The 15,946-nt window shown below is 42.5% G+C and overlaps 1 protein-coding gene across 2 annotated transcripts in view; it reads right to left on the bottom strand.

Annotated features, from left to right (window-relative positions):
• RAPGEF5 (Rap guanine nucleotide exchange factor 5) overlaps positions 1–15,946 on the bottom strand; it is a 215,368-nt gene that overhangs the window by 198,695 nt on the left and 727 nt on the right. The window lies entirely within an intron of this gene.

Genomic DNA, 15,946 nt, shown 5'->3' with positions numbered 1-15,946 from the left:
AGATCACAGTAATGAACAAAAATTCACCAAAGCCCACAACTTGTCACCGACTTGGGCTGGGGACAAAAGAAAGCACTACTGTGGCTGCAGCTGTTCCAGCCCCACTGCTCCTCCTGCCACAGAGGACCCAGGGACCTTGTCAAAGGCTTTCTGGAAATTTAAGTACACTGTATCTACTGGATTCCCCTTGTTCGCATGTTTCTTGACCCCCTCAAAGAACTCTAGTAGATTAGTAAGGCATGATCTCCCTTTACAGAAACCATGCTGACTTTCATCCAACAAATTATGTTAAGAATTTAATTGTCAGACACATAGATTAACTACAGTTTCAACTAATTTGCTTGGTACTGACGTTAAAATTACCTATCTGTAATTTCCAGGATCACCTTTAGAGCCCATTTTAAATATTGGCATCACACAAGCTATCTTCCAATCATTCAATACAGAAGCTGATTTAAAGGATAGGTTACAAACCACAGTTGTTAGTTCCATAATTTCAGTTTTCAGAATTCTTGGGTGAATGCCATCTGGTCCTGGTGTTACTGTTAAGTTTATCAATTTATTTCAAAAGCTTCTCTAATGACACCTCAATCTGGAACAGTTGCTCAATTTGCCACGTAAAAAGAAAGGCTCAGGTTTGGGAATCTCCCTGACATCCTCAGCGGTGAAGACAGAAGCACGGTGTTAATTTAGTTTCCCCGCAATGACCTTATTTTTGAGTGCTCTTTACCTTTAACTGCATACCTTCAAAGTGACCAAGACACACTTAGCCTTTAGAAAACAAAACATCTGGGAAAAAGGCAGTAATGTTGCAATATAACCAAGTTAGTCATTTTTAAAGGAACTGTCAGTGTAATTTATTTATAAATATGATTGAAATATGGAGTTTAAAAATTACATGCTTTCATCATAGCACACAGTATATTCCTTTTTATAAGTTTTTTAAAAAAACTATTACTGCTATTGACTAGTTTATGTTTTATGGCCACGTATCTGAGTATTAGGTCTATATGCTCATCAACCCCAAGAGATGGATTCAGGTCTGGTGTAAATTGTTCAGTTCAGTATCCCCACCCTAAAAATAGCTGAGGAGAATATTTGATACTACTACAGCAGTTTCTTCTCCCTCCACTATTTTCCTGCCATAAACTTTCCCATAATGTGTTTTGAAATTATTGAGCAGCAGAATTAGGTCTATTCTACAATTACAGTAAGTAGGTTCTGAAAGGACTGTTTTGTTCAGGAACAGACAAATAATTTTCATAGTCATTCATTTCTACGGCAGTGAATGCATTTCCAGTATTTAATATAAAACCAAGTACTACATTAGCAGCTTTGTCTCTTCACATCATTTTGATTATGCTTCAATATGCCATGTTCTCTCTCACTTAAATAGCAAGTTTAACAAAGATCAAAGAACAATTCTCAATGGTGCAACACAAAAGCTTCTTGAAATACATTTTTAGAATCTCTGGTAAAAGAATTTGTATATTGTGTCAGTTGGATTTGTTTCAAGTTTTGCCTTACAGATCACAGAATCCTAGGGCTGGAAGAGACCTCAGGAGGTCATTGAGTCCAGCCCCCTGCCTAAAGCAGGATCAAACCCAACTAAATCATCCCAGCCAGGGCTGTGTCAAGCCGGGACTTAAAAACCTCTAGGGATGGAGATTCTACCACCTCCCTAGGTAACCCCTTTCCAGTACTTCACCACCCTCCTAGTGAAACAGTTTTTCCTAATACCCAACCTAGACCTCCCCCACTGCAACTTGTGACCATTGCTTCTCATTGTTACTACTGACAACAGTCTCTCTCCATCCTCTTTGGAACCTTCCTTCAGGAAATTGAAGGCTGCTATCAAATCCCCCCTCACTCTTCTCTTCTGCAGACTAAATAAGCCCAAATCCCTCAGCCTCTCCTCCTAGTTCATGTGCTCCAGCCCCCTAATCATTTTGGTTGCCCTCCACTGGATGCTCTCCAATGTGTCTACATCCTTTCTATAGCAGGGGGGCCCAGAACTGGATGCAATACTTCAGATGTGGCCTCACCAGTGCCAAATCACTTTTCTAGATCTGTTGGAAATGCTCTTTCTAATGCACTCTAATATGCCACTAGCCTTCTTGGCTACAAGGGCACACTGTTGACTCATATCCAGCTTCTCATCCAGGGGATTATCCACTGTAATCCCCAGAGCCTTTTCTGCCAAACTGATGTTTAGCTAGAAAAAAAAAAAACAGTCTTGCAGCAACTACAAAATATTTAGAGGGTATCATGAGCTTTCGTGGACACAACCCACCTAGCCAGTCAGTCCCCAGCCTGTAATAGTGCTTGAGATTCTTCTGTCCCAAGTGCAAGACTCTGCACTTGTCCTTGTTGAACCTCAGATTTCTTATGGCCCAATCTTCCAATTTGTCTAAATCACTCGGGACCTTATCCCTACCCTCCAACGTAGCTACCTCCCCCCCTAATTTGGTGTCATCTGCAAACTTGCTGAGGGTGCAATCCATCCCCTCATCCGGGTCATTATTAAAGATATTGAATAAAACCGGTCCACGAACCAATCCTTGGAGCACTCTGCTTGAAACTAACTGCCAACCAGAAATCAAGCTGTTGATCACTACCCCTTGAGCCCAACAATCTAGCCAGCATTCTATCCACCTTACAGGCAATTTATCCAATCCATACTTCCTTTACTTACTGGCAAGAATTATGTGGGAGACCGTATCAAAAGCTTTGTTAAAGTCAAGATATATCACATCCACTGACATCTCCATGTCCAGAGAGCCAGTTACCTGGTCATAGAAGGCAATCAGGTTGGTCAGGCATGACTTGCCCTTGATGAATCCATTTTGACTATTCCTGATCACTTTCCTCTCTTTCAAGTGCTTAAAAATGGATTCCTTGAGGATTCCCTCAAAGATTTTTCTGGGGACTGAGGTGAGGCTGACCGGTCTGTAGTTCCCTGGATTGTCCTTCCCTTTTTTAAAAGATAGACACTACCTTTGCCTTTTTCCAATCATCCAAGACTTCTCCAGATCTCCATGTGCAGGGCTCGACAAATCATGCCACAGGTGAGTAGATTACACCTCGGAAGAGCCGGTGCAGAGCCATCTGTGCACGAGCAGAACGATCTGCGCATGCACAGAACCACACGGCTGGCGAGTAGAGCTCGCCGCCGCTTGGCAAGCCCTGTCCATGAGTTTTCAAAAATAATGGCCAAAGGCTCTGCAATGACATCTGCCAACTCCATCAGCACTCTCAGACACCATTAAATCTGGCTCCATGGATTTGTGTATGTCTAATTTTTCTAACTACTTCTTAACTTGTTCTTTCTCCACTGAGGGCTGCCCACTTCCTTCCCATACTGTGCTGCCTAGTGCAGCAGTCTGGGAGCTGACCTTGTCTGTGAAGACAGACCAAAAAAAATCATTGAGTACCTGAGCTTTTCGCACACCATCTATCACTAGGTTACCTCCCTCATCCGGTAATGGCCCCACACCTTCCCTGGTCACCCTCTTATTGCTAACATACCCGTAGAAACCTCTTATTACCCTTCACATCCCTTGCTAGCTGCAATTCCTCTTGCACTTTGGCCTTCTTGATTATACCCCTGCATTCTTGAGTAATAAATTTATACTCCTCCCTAGTCACCTGTCCAAGTTTCCACTTCTTATAAGCTTCCTTTTTGTGTTTAAGCTTACCAAGGATTTCACTGCTAAGCTAAGGTTGGACGGACTGAAAAACATCTTCCAAACATAACCAAAAGCAGGGGTGGGGGAGGGAATGTAACTAGTTCTTAGACAGTTAGGTTCTAAGACCTAGAACCTTGTAAAAATATTGTATTCTATATACACACATAAAATGAAAAAATATTTTATTCTTTAAATACACATGGCTTCATTTTTCAGGAACTGATTCATAAACACAAGAACAAGGGAACATTCAGTGGAATTAAAATTGTGAAATTCAACCTTGTTAAGAGGCATGGAACTCAGTGCCACAAGATGTGGTTGAGGCCATAAACATAAGATTCAGAAAGGAATTGGACATTTATAGGAGTAACAGGAATATCCAGATTTACAATGAATGGCTAATGCTAACAGGTTTTGTAGTAGGTATTTAACCTCATGCTTTGGTATTTAAGAAAGTCTCTAATTATAGGAAAATAAAAGGATACAGTAGCATGGAAGACATGTTACCCAACATTCGACTAATACTTCAAAGTAAGGTCTAAGAAACCTTACAGCTATTGCTGGATGCTGTCAAAGACAGGATACTTACTAGATGGGCAAATCAGTGTAATCTAGTATGGTAGTTCCTATATTACTTGTCTACCACTAACTTAGTTGCACGTGTATGTGCAGTACCTCTGCAGCTCCATCTTTTTAATAGCTATTTGTGTTTCAAAGAACAGCAAATATCCTAACGTGTTTATATTTAGAGCTACATTTAAATTAAGGCATAAGGGATTTGAAGAAAAAAATTAAATTATATAGGAATTCTCAAACTAGCTATGTAAAATCCCGTGTAACTGGTTAATTGGTTAAAGGTGAAATTTCATGTTTAACCAGTTAATTAATTAAGGGGGGGGACGCTCCCCTGCCTGTGGCCCACTGCCACAGGCAAGGGCTGCTCCAGATGTCCAGAGCAGACCCTGTCCATGGCTGGCCCTGTGGGGCTGGAGCAGCCTCCTGCCCATGGTGGTTGGGGAGCTGCTCCAACCCCACCAGTTAGTTAGAACTGGTAAACCTCACCCATTAAGGGTGACACCAACTGGTTAATCTTTCACATCCCTAATTTGCACCAGTTAGGACTGAGAAGACATTCCAATAGAAGAGAGAGGCAGAACTCCTGCAATTTACCTTAGAATATCAACAGCTCTGATGTTTGTCCTGCCAATCTGAAGCATCACTATTGATCTACCATGATTCATTCAAGTGCAAAGAAAACAAATTAAATAGAATCAGTAAAATCAATTTGAAACTCATTTATGTTTTAGTATTGTTTAATACAACTAAATACCTACTAAATATCTCTCTCTCTCCCCCTCTCCCCCGCCCCTCTATTCTTTAGCTTAATAAAAACATATAGCAAGATATTTGTTTCATATAGTTGGTTCCATCAACTTATTTCAAAAGATCAGTATTTATTAATTAAGCCACTGCACATGCCAGTTATGGAGGTATTCTCAATGTCGCTTCATATACACAGAAACTAAGGTACAAAAATTAGATCACTGTCCAAAGTCACACAAGTTTGTAGTAAATATTAAATGCAGTTAAATCTCCTGACATTTTTCCTTACCTGCAGGATCATCTATCATTCTTCTTTTGTAAGAGAGCCTTCTTTATGTGTGTGAGTTCTCTTTGGCCCTTTCTAAACTAGATTATACTTAACTGTGTTATAGATGGGATTGAAAACTGTCTTAGTTATAACAGAAGCTGTGTTCACACCTAATAAGTTACATCCCACTACCTATAATGAAAGAGTAAATTTCTGAAAAGCAACTTAAGACTAGTTTTCTGAAGTGACTTGGGGCTTGTCTGCATAGCCTTGCAGCATGGACTACAAAGGCAAGAACTGCAGCACATATTAAAGTGTTGTGCTGTAACTACTCAGTGTAGATCCAGCTATGATTTCAAACAGAATTTACATTAACATAAACTAGGTACCTTTTAGTTCATAGTACAAGGTCTGCACAGGACAGTTACACTTCAACTCACACTCCTGTAATCAATACTGTGGAGCCACATAGACAGGATCTTAGGAGTCTAAATGCTTAAGCTGCTTTTGAAATTGAGAATTAGACTATGGGTAAAGTTTCCAAAAGCACTTATGACAAGTTTGGCTAATAAGTTTTTTTAAATGTATTTGTTCACGCAAGCATGCCAGGTCAGTAAATACTGCTGGAACATGTTTGCTGAGCAGTGCTCAACAACCATTTATCCAACATGATTAGAGCTAACACAGTTCAGAATTAGAACAGCCAGCCACTTCACAATTTATCTTTCCTAACCCAAAACATCCCTCACTTAGGTAAAACACACTGCATTCATAATATTCTTCTTTGGCAAACAACTGCTAAAGATCCCTCTTTTGTTTGTTAAGAACTTACACTTAGCATGAGTTTGACCCTGCTTTAAACCATGACGACAAATCTCATATCCTCTTATACTCAATTCAGTAATGGACTTTCACGCGTCACGTATTGTGAAATCTCAATGCACACTAGATGTACAATGTAAAGTAGATGACAGGCAAATTCAAAAATTAGTCTCCTTTGTGATATGGTTTAAGAGCCCACACAAAGAGTGATACAACCATGGTTATTTTAATAGAGTCTCCTCACCAATGCCTTTGCCAATATAGCCAATTCATTTTATATATGAGCACACATGGGCAACATACATACACATCTACAAATAAGTGTGTGTGTTATTTACATTTACACACACCCTGATAGTTTTCTAACAGATCATGAACACTCCTTTTTCTCCTTACCTCTTCATATTTCACTTCACACACTATTAAATTGCACCCACCTATGGGATAAAATGCAGCGCTGTTTAACAGTGCACAACAGCAATTTATTCTGGATAGGATAACCATTTACTATCTGAAATTACATGGGGGAATTTTAGGTGGAAGGAATGCAATTACCCATGTCAGAATTTGGCCATGATGACAGATTAAATACACTTATTCTTGAGAAAAATGCCATGAAATCTTTAGCAATTACAGATGGTCAGGACCTCAATTTTAAGTATCTTCCAAAATAGTGCATCTCTGTGACATGATGCCCCTAGTACTGACTATAGTTATCTACTAAATCACCATTACTACTTTCTGCAGCCATACAGTTAAGAGTTGAAGAGACCCTAAAGCAAATAACAAGCACTGCTTTTTAATGCATGTGAATTCAAGACTAAAGAAATAAAGTACAGATGTATTTATCCAACCTTATTTACTGACAAAGGATGAAAGTGAAACAGGTACAGTGGTTGGAAATGATTTGTCCAAGGTCAAATAGTAGGTCAATGGTAGAGTCAGCCCTATAAGTTGGATCACACAATTGAGATGGTAGTTGTGGTCCCCTGTTCCAAACCAGAAACTAGACTAGAAAGCATGGAGGAACTGCAGAGTTGGTACACCCCATGAACACAAGTTTGAGGGATTATGGATTCCACAGTACACAATCCCACCTATTTTCCTACAACAAACCTATTTAGATAGTCACAGGAATGGTGCAGATTTAACTCCATACTTTGTTTTGGCCAACTCATAGGCTTGCCAATTTTCTACTAGCCAAAAATGTAACACCTTTGCCCCACTTCTCCTCCAATGCCCCACCCCTTTTGAGGCCCCACGTCCTGCTCGCTCCATCCCTCACTCCCTTGTCTCCTGCTATGCCCACTCTCTCTCACTCGCTCATTTCCCTGGGCTGAATCAGGGGCTGGGGTGTGGGAAGAGGTGACGGCTCCAGATAGGGTGCAAGTCATGGGGTGGGACCAAGGGATTTGGAGTATGGAAGGGGGCTCCAGGCTGAGAAAGGGAGTTAGGGTGTGGTAGGAGTAATAGGTTCTGTGCTGGGGGTGCAGTCCAGGGTGGGCCCAGGGATGAGGTATTTGGGGTGCACGAGGGTGCTCTGGGGCTGGAACTGAAGTTTGGAGGGCTGAAGGAGGACCAGGGCTGGGGCAGAAGATTGGGGTGTGTGGGGGCTCAGAAAGGTACAGGATCCAGCAGTATTTATGTAACCCACACAGCACACCTACTAGGTGTAGTGCATATCCCTTGTAGTGGTACTTAGACCACTTACAGAGAGAAAGAATTAATTTGCTCTACAGCCCTAGTTAAGAGCCAGATGGTTTTTAGCTCAAACTCTAGACTGGCTCATGCACTAAGCTCCAGAGTTCCCAGGTTTGGTTCTGCCTGTCTCGTGTTACCTTAAACAGCTCCCAGAAGCAGCAGCTCATCCTCTCCCCCTGCAGCTCCTACACGCAAGTATGCGGCTCTGTGTGGTACCCTATCTGCAGTAGCTGCCCCCACAACTCCCAATGGCCACAATTCCAAGACAATGGAAGTGACAGGGACAGCGCTTGGAGTGGAGACAACATGCAGAGCTCCTGCTGGCTACCCCTATTCATAGGAACTGGGGGGAGGCGGGGGAGGGACATCCCAGCTGCCTCCTTGGAGCTTCACAGCATGGAGGCTAGCAGGGAGCCTGCCAGCCCTGCTGCACAGCACCGCCAGGCAGTCAATCACACAGTCACCAGTGTGACCAAAGCCAAGGGGATCCCTTTTCGACCAGGCATTCCAGCTGAAAACTGGACACCCTACCAACTCATCATGTTGATTAGTTATTACAAATTTACGGCACAAAATCCATAAGTTAAACCTCTCTAGTCCAGCACCCTCAGGACCTGACCTTTGCTGCATCACAAAATTTGCCAAACTATAGAAGGTCAAAATTGTCTAGCAGCATTACCAACACTTCCATGGCTTACTAGGCTCTTAGAAGACATTTAGGGGTAAATTAGAGCTAAACAACAGCACAGAACATGAAAGCCAGGACTGGTGACTCTAAACAAACTTTATAGGTCCATGGGAAACTTGGCCACACACATAAGCAGACACATATGTGGCTAACTAAAATCATACTAGACCACAGATGTTGCCAAATCAGAGTGCTGGACGAGAAGTGTACAGACTTACAATCTTTCATTCAAACTCAAACAAAACTTGTAATGAACAATCCAGCCAAGGAAAATAGAAGGCCTTTAAAGATATGGAAACTAGTTTCAACACAAATTTGTTCCTTGTATGCGAACATCAGTTTAATTATGATAGGCTAGCGTTGTGGGGGCAAAACATTTGTTTTATTACTGTTAAAAAAGTTACTGCTACCTATTTTCAACATCATTAGCACAAAAATGTACATCTTGTGCTGTAATTTCCTCAAACTACAGAATTACTATGGCACTTCCAGCTGAAAATGTTAGCGCCTAATACTTGATGAATTAACACTAATTTCTGCACAGTCTGTGGTAAAAAAATGTTGTAGAAACTTGCTCAGCCACACCATCTGAGAAATCTACCATAAACTAACAAGCATTGTACATTTGCAGTAAACAAACATTTTAAAAAAGTCAATGATACAACTCCACAAAGCATACTTAGTTCATTTATTTTGAGAGATGTAGTTTAAGGGACACTGCCAGCTCCTATTTGAACAGACACCCAACAAGAGCCTTCAAAAGGTAAGGCCAATGGAAATTTGTTCATGGCTTTCCTTTTAATTTCATTTCTTCTGTTCTTATACAAACACTTCCCTGGTGGGTTTCCAAACCAAACACTGCTGCATTGCACTACTGCATGAGAACCTATAGGTGATGTCAATTCGAAACAAATGCTGAAAGAAAAATGAAAGTGACTATATTATTTTATCATCCAGAGACAAATGTATAAAAGTAAACAGAGTGGAAAGAAAATGCATTTGTAGCTGTCTTTCAGCTTTACTAAGTGAAAATGTTATTATTAATGCAGAGGAACAAAATCTGCTTACAAAAAAAAAAAATGAAGAGGCCAAGTTCACTAAAGACAACGTGCAGCCTGAGACAGATTCTCAGGGTGGGGAGAAAAAAAATGGATTTAGTCTGCCTTTGTGCTTCCACATATTTTGGTCTGCGCAGCACCAGTATGGTATGGACAGATGAGACAGGGAAGATGTGATACAGGAGGTTCTACTGCTACATGGAGAAGGTATCTTATGGCTATGTCAGTCTAAAGATTAAAATACTGTTTGTAAAGGTAGCTATAGAACTATTGCATGATTAAGGGAAGGTTCTACTCTATGTATCACACCCAATCAATATTTCCCACAACATGACACATGATAATCTACTATACATGTGAGAGAGAGAGCGAAAGAGAGTGTCTGTCCAAGAACTCCTCTTAAGTGGTAATGGCTAGGACCACCAAATTCGGTATGCAGCTTCCTCTGATCATAACTTAAAGTAAAGTTAAGGATGTTAAGAAGCAGGTAACTGACTAATCATGTAATTGATACAAATTGTCAATAAGGGCCCCCGCTGCGGCTCTGCAGTTTAAATGTACTAGGAGCTGGGCACACAGGCAGCCCGGCTCTTACTACATTTAAACCGCAGATCCAGATTGGGGATAGGTCCAGGCCTGAGGAGTCCTGGCTCCTGCCGGGTCCTAGACCAGCGTGCCTCTGCTTCCCCTTCTTCTCCCACCCTGCACCACAGCGACGGTGCTGGAGGGAACCGGCTTTTAAGCCAGGTCCTCCCAGTACTGGCTCCTGATTCACCACAGGGGGAAAGCAAGTAGTCTAGCAGTGACTCGACTACCCAATAAGCCTAGGCTTATTGGGCAGCCAACTCATCGACTAGTCACTTACCTCCCTCAGGTAAGGTTTTGGTCATGCCAGGACTATGGAAATTGCCTGGTATACAATTGTTTCTCATAAAACATAAAGAAAGGAGTCTGCCAGTAGACACTCTTGTACTGCAGAATGACCACAGATGGGCAAGTGCATCGGTAAGAGTAGCCAGCTAAGGACTCTGGATGTTGCCAGACACCATACACAAGGTAAGGTTCCCATGTGGGTGAGCCACTGCCCCAGCAAGCCTCAGGGATTGGCCAGTCTCCTGCATCCCAAAACCCTGTCCTGAACCCCCAGACACTGATTAAAAGGAGTAGGAATCCACCGCAGACACAGGCTGCTCTCCATGACTGGAAGAGACCCCGTCCACAACAGGCTCCCCATGGGGCTGGAGCAGCTCCCAGCTTCTGGCAGGTGGGGAGCTGTTATAGCCTCCATTGGTTAACCTTAAGTCTCAACCAGGTGAGGCTTGCCAATTACCAGTTAGCCATTCACATCCCTATCCTGCACTGAGCCCCTCCTCACCTCTCAATCCTGAGTCCTGAATACACCCCCCCCTCCCAGCCCTTTGCCCTGAGCCCCTCCCACACACACATTCCCAAGTCTCTGCCCTGACTCCTGCACACCCTCAGTCTCCTGCCCTCGAGTCCCTCCTAGAGGACCCAAGCAACACCAGGTAAACATGCTTGTTGTAAATATTCACAGTTTTGTCACTCATTTTGAAATAGTTTGTATTAGAAGAAAGTTAAAAATAGACACAGAAGTTACACAAGAATGGCCATACTTGTCAAAGCAGGATGCTGGGCTAGATGGGTTAGTCATGTCAGTGCTGGATGCTTCAGGGGGAATTAATAGCGAAAGACAATATTCCAGCGATCTATCCCCTGCAGTCCACTCCCAGCTTCTGACAGTTGGAGATTTAATTTCCTAGACACTATTGTGGTCACCACCCTCCCAATATTTTAATTTTTGCTCAACATCTCATGTATTACCAGTTACAGCACTGGCATATCAAAGTGTTACTGTGAAACCTTTAGTAGGAGCTGATTACAACAGGAAAAATTTAGCAGTGTGCATGTACACACACGAGAGAGTATTTTTTAGTCCCATAATAATACCTGCTCCGTAACCTCAAGCAGTGTTCATCTCAGTGGAACTTCGAAGTCAGTAAAATTCGAGTTTTAAAGCAAGTGCAACCATTATTAGTCATTCCATCTCTATAATGCTGACAGTTATACAGTGATAGTCTAGTATTTTACTTTGCTCAAATTTCAGTGTTTTTCCAGAGAACAGAATACCGTCTCATACTTATTATTAATACCCTCATACCAAAAACGCCCAATAAAGTCAATTGTCTAAAAACAGACAATAGTGTTTATAATTTTAAGATATTTAGAGCAAAGCTCCCTCCTCCTCTCTAATCCATAATCTGTACTGTATGTTCTGCACTTGTTCCAGTAACTTAAGAAAAACTGAATGCAATGCAAGGGCTGCAATTAGCCAGTGCAAACCATGCAAAAGAGAACTGCCTCCTGAATGGAAGATTCTTGCCCTTAAACTGGGTGATGCAGAACATACAGCATGTTCTTTCTTTGCTGCCTCATTTACTAAAATAAAGATCACAAAGCCAGAAATGCTGAAAATTCAGGCAGCAGAGGTTCTGAAAGGCACTGAACCAAACTGTAAGCCCAGTATAGGATAGAGCACACTTCAAGCCAAGTTCCAGCACCTACGCGCAAAATTCAAATTTTTTTTCCCTATGGGAGGGAAAATACAATTACACTTATTGCAAGTACAAAACAATGTGATTGTATCGTACAAGGTACAAATAAGTATAGACTGACTCCAGAACAAACAGAAATCCCCAGAACCAGATCCTGCAGCTATAGCAATGACTTCACTACCATTAATAGCAACTGTAGTGAATAGGGCTATTTGTGTGAGTAAAGCTATTCCCATTCCCAGGTGGTTATAGGACTTAGTACTGGAATATTAAATAGAGAAGACAGGATGCACTCAAAAGTCCAGATTAATTTTTCAATGCACCCTCTTTTTTAAGATGATCACTTTTCTTCCATTTTTCCCTACTCAATGGAACCTGAGCTGTGGTACCTCACAATTGGGAGAGTCCCAGAGGTCAGACCCCCGCCCGAGCCCAAACATCTGCAGCACAGTTAAATAGCCCCTTATCCTTAGCTGTGAGAGCCTAAGTCACCTAACATGGGCCAGACATTGGTATATAACTGATACATACCCAGAGAGGCTCCTCTCAATCCAGGAGAGCAAAATAACAGCAAAATGCGGCTGTGGGTTCCTCTCACCCAGGAAAAATTTTCACCATCCAAATAAATTTTTATTTAATCTAGATTCAGTATGCTCTACTTCGTGTCTAGTTATTTACCAGATTTGCATATGCCAATGAAACACTAACATTTGGAGTCCTCTAATAGGTCTTCTCTTTCAATGCAAAATTTCACCTGTCTCTGAAATTAAGGAAATCCTGGTTAGAGACAATCAATGCAGGTGAGGAATATAGAGCCTGGTTTTTTTCCTCCACTGAGCTGAGGGGGAACATGCATATTTTATATCACCATATCGAAAGTAATTCTAAAGCAGTGCTTAGTCACACCTGTCACTGACTGAAATTTGGAATTAATCCTTGAATATTCTATTGTCTAAATGAGGCACTAACAAAACTGACATATCAAAGAGATGAAAATATTGACTTTTTTTACATATGTTCACAGATTTTCATACCATTCTTTGTGTTTCTCTGTAATCCAAATGCTTTATTTCTAATTAAAGAAAATTCCAGCAGCACTTATTGATGAACAACCTTAAAAACTTCAAAACATTTAGCTCTTATACTTTGCTGTGTTAGATCGCAAAGCATGGATCTTTGTATCATTATTCCCATTTTATAGTACAGAGAAACAGATTAAGTGACTTGCCTTTGGTCACATAGCAAGTCAGAGTCAGGAACAGAACACAAGTCTCATGGCTACTAGTCCTATGTATTATTCAGTGGGACATAATGCCTTGCTAAAAAACAAAACTAACAAAAAGGGATTTTCACAAGTCCGTTCACTTGAGAACAATTCCACTGCCTTCATATTAGATGGTTTTCAAAGTGTGGTCTGTGATCATCTCGCAGGTGGGCCTTGGGAGTTTCACTGGTACTCCAGCCCTGTACCCACCCTGCGAGGTTGGAGTGCCAGCACCGGCTTCCTGCTGAGGGAGGCAGGGAGCTCTGAGACTCATGGCTTGGATCCGGCTTGCAGGGGCAGGAAGCAGCTCCGTAAGCTGGAGGATTGGCAGCACAGGAAACTGCTCACCCAGTGGCTTTCTCCACTGCTTCCATTGGCCAGAATCCTGGCCAATGGGAGCAGTGAGGGGGCAAGGAGCCAGGTAAGCACCTCATCCTCATGCCCAACCCCTATCCCTCAGCCCACTCCTGTACCCACCCTCCTCCCAGACCTTGCATTCCTTCCTGCACCCTCCATCCTTCCCAGACCTCACATCCCCACTACCTCCTGCACCCATTTTCTCATCATGGGTGGTTGGCAGGTGGTCTGTGGAAAGGATTGCATTGAGCGGGGAGAGCTGTGACCCAAAAAGTTTGAGAACTACTGTACTAACCACTGCAAGCAGAGAGAGGTGACCAGTTTGTTCGAGAAAGCATACTGAAAACAGCAGTTTGGGCATGTGTAGTGGCATGGCATGCTTAGGGATAGCCATTGGAGTGCAAGCCCACCCAACCTCAGGTATAAACTCAAGTGGCTAATCCTAACTGCTACCTGTGTCGCCGTGGCCATCCTGTTATTTTTTGAACAATCAGCTTGAGCAGAGATGACATATCCGACTTCCCAGGCTCAGAGGCTAGCCCCCAACTGCTGTAGACATACCCTAAGAACAAATTAGTAGTAATACACTGATAAAGCTGGATTGTTCCCTATGGATTCACATACAGAAGTCACACACCTCCTTTCAGTGTCACACCACTGAAGCTGCTTAGGGGTGGAGCTTCATAGGTATGTCTGCCCTACACAGATCTGTGTCTGGTTAGTCAAAATCATGCTAGCAGGGTGCAAGCTTGCACTGTGGACACTGTAGCAACAGCAAAGACTTAGAAAGCCACTCAAGCTCAAACCTTGGGACCAGGTAGGCTTAACATCTTGATCTATCATCCTAGCAGCAACATTCACACTGCTATTTTTAGCACACTAGCTCAAGATGCACTAGCTAGAGTCTGCATATGCAAGCTGGGAGGTTCACTCCTACAAGCAATGTAGGCATATTCATAGAGTCCTGGGGGAATGCAAGAATGCCATTATCTTGCTCCTCAGCAATACTCAGATCAGAGCGTTCCAGACAGATGATACAACAGTGAGCTCTACTGCTACATTGTATGGGCCACATAGCTCCTACTGGAGCCTTCCACCATATATGCCAGCAGCAGCTCTTCTTGCAGCAAAAATCCTTGCAGTTCCCAGAGGTCTGTGGGGGTGGTAGGGTCTTGGATGCTCAGAAATCCACAACACCCATTCTCTTCTACTAAGACAGAGCTAGAGAAAAACTGCAAGGTGAATCAAAGATGACAGCAATCTGGCTCCTGACTAGGGATATTAAAATTAATCAAATAGTCAACAGAATTCCCATCAACTATTTGATTAGTCAATAAGAGCACCTTCACTTTGAAATGTAGCAAGAACCCGCCCACTCCTCCACACTGATCTATGCAAACCTCTGCACATGTGGGGCACTCCACATCCATCTGTATTAGCTTGTATCCAAGGTGCTAAAAACAGACTTGCATTAGCACCTGTTGTGCCACTGGCACTGAGAAAAGTATAGTCTAGTTGTCAGAGGATGACTGGGGATTTTTGGTTACATTTCTGGCTCTGTCACATACGCGCTATGTGAACCTCGAAAAATAATTTTAACCTTTCTATACTTTGATGTCCTAATCCCAAAAAAGGGAATAAATCCTTATCTTGCAGATTAATAATGATTAAATTAGGACAGTGAAGATTCTTTATTGTGCTTTGAGATCTTCTGATGGTGCCACAGAAGTGACATATCTAGAACTGTCTAGAAATTTTCCCACAAAATATGTTTTGAGAACACGTTGATTGGCTGAAGCCAAAACTCACAGGAATGTGCCCATTTCAACAAAACTTCCATTGTGAAAGATTTTGCAGGTCCAGGATGGAATTTCTGCTCCAGGAGAGACACCCTGGCCAAAAATAGTCACTACAGGCTGGTGTCCGAAGCACTGATTCACATCAGGAGCTTGAAACTGAATCTTCCATAACCACTCTAACCACTACTAGCCCATTCGCGTTGGGGGGTGGGCCTCTCCCCACTCCTTTTTCTAAAGAAATTTCAAAGGGCCTCTTTGGCCCCACCAGGACACATGCGGGCAGCTTGAAGGGCAGAGAAGCTAGTACCCAGGCAGCCCAGGGGGTAACTTCCAGAGCGATTCCTGTTTGCTGCGCATCCCCGAAGCACTGCTTGAGGGCGAGAGTAGAGACTAACGTGCCAGCT

The sequence above is a fragment of the Pelodiscus sinensis genome, chromosome 2 (assembly GCF_052426305.1).
Source record: "Pelodiscus sinensis isolate ZL-2025 chromosome 2, ASM5242630v1, whole genome shotgun sequence".
Lineage (NCBI taxonomy): Eukaryota > Metazoa > Chordata > Testudines > Trionychidae > Pelodiscus > Pelodiscus sinensis.
This window is presented reverse-complemented; position numbering and strand designations above follow the sequence as displayed.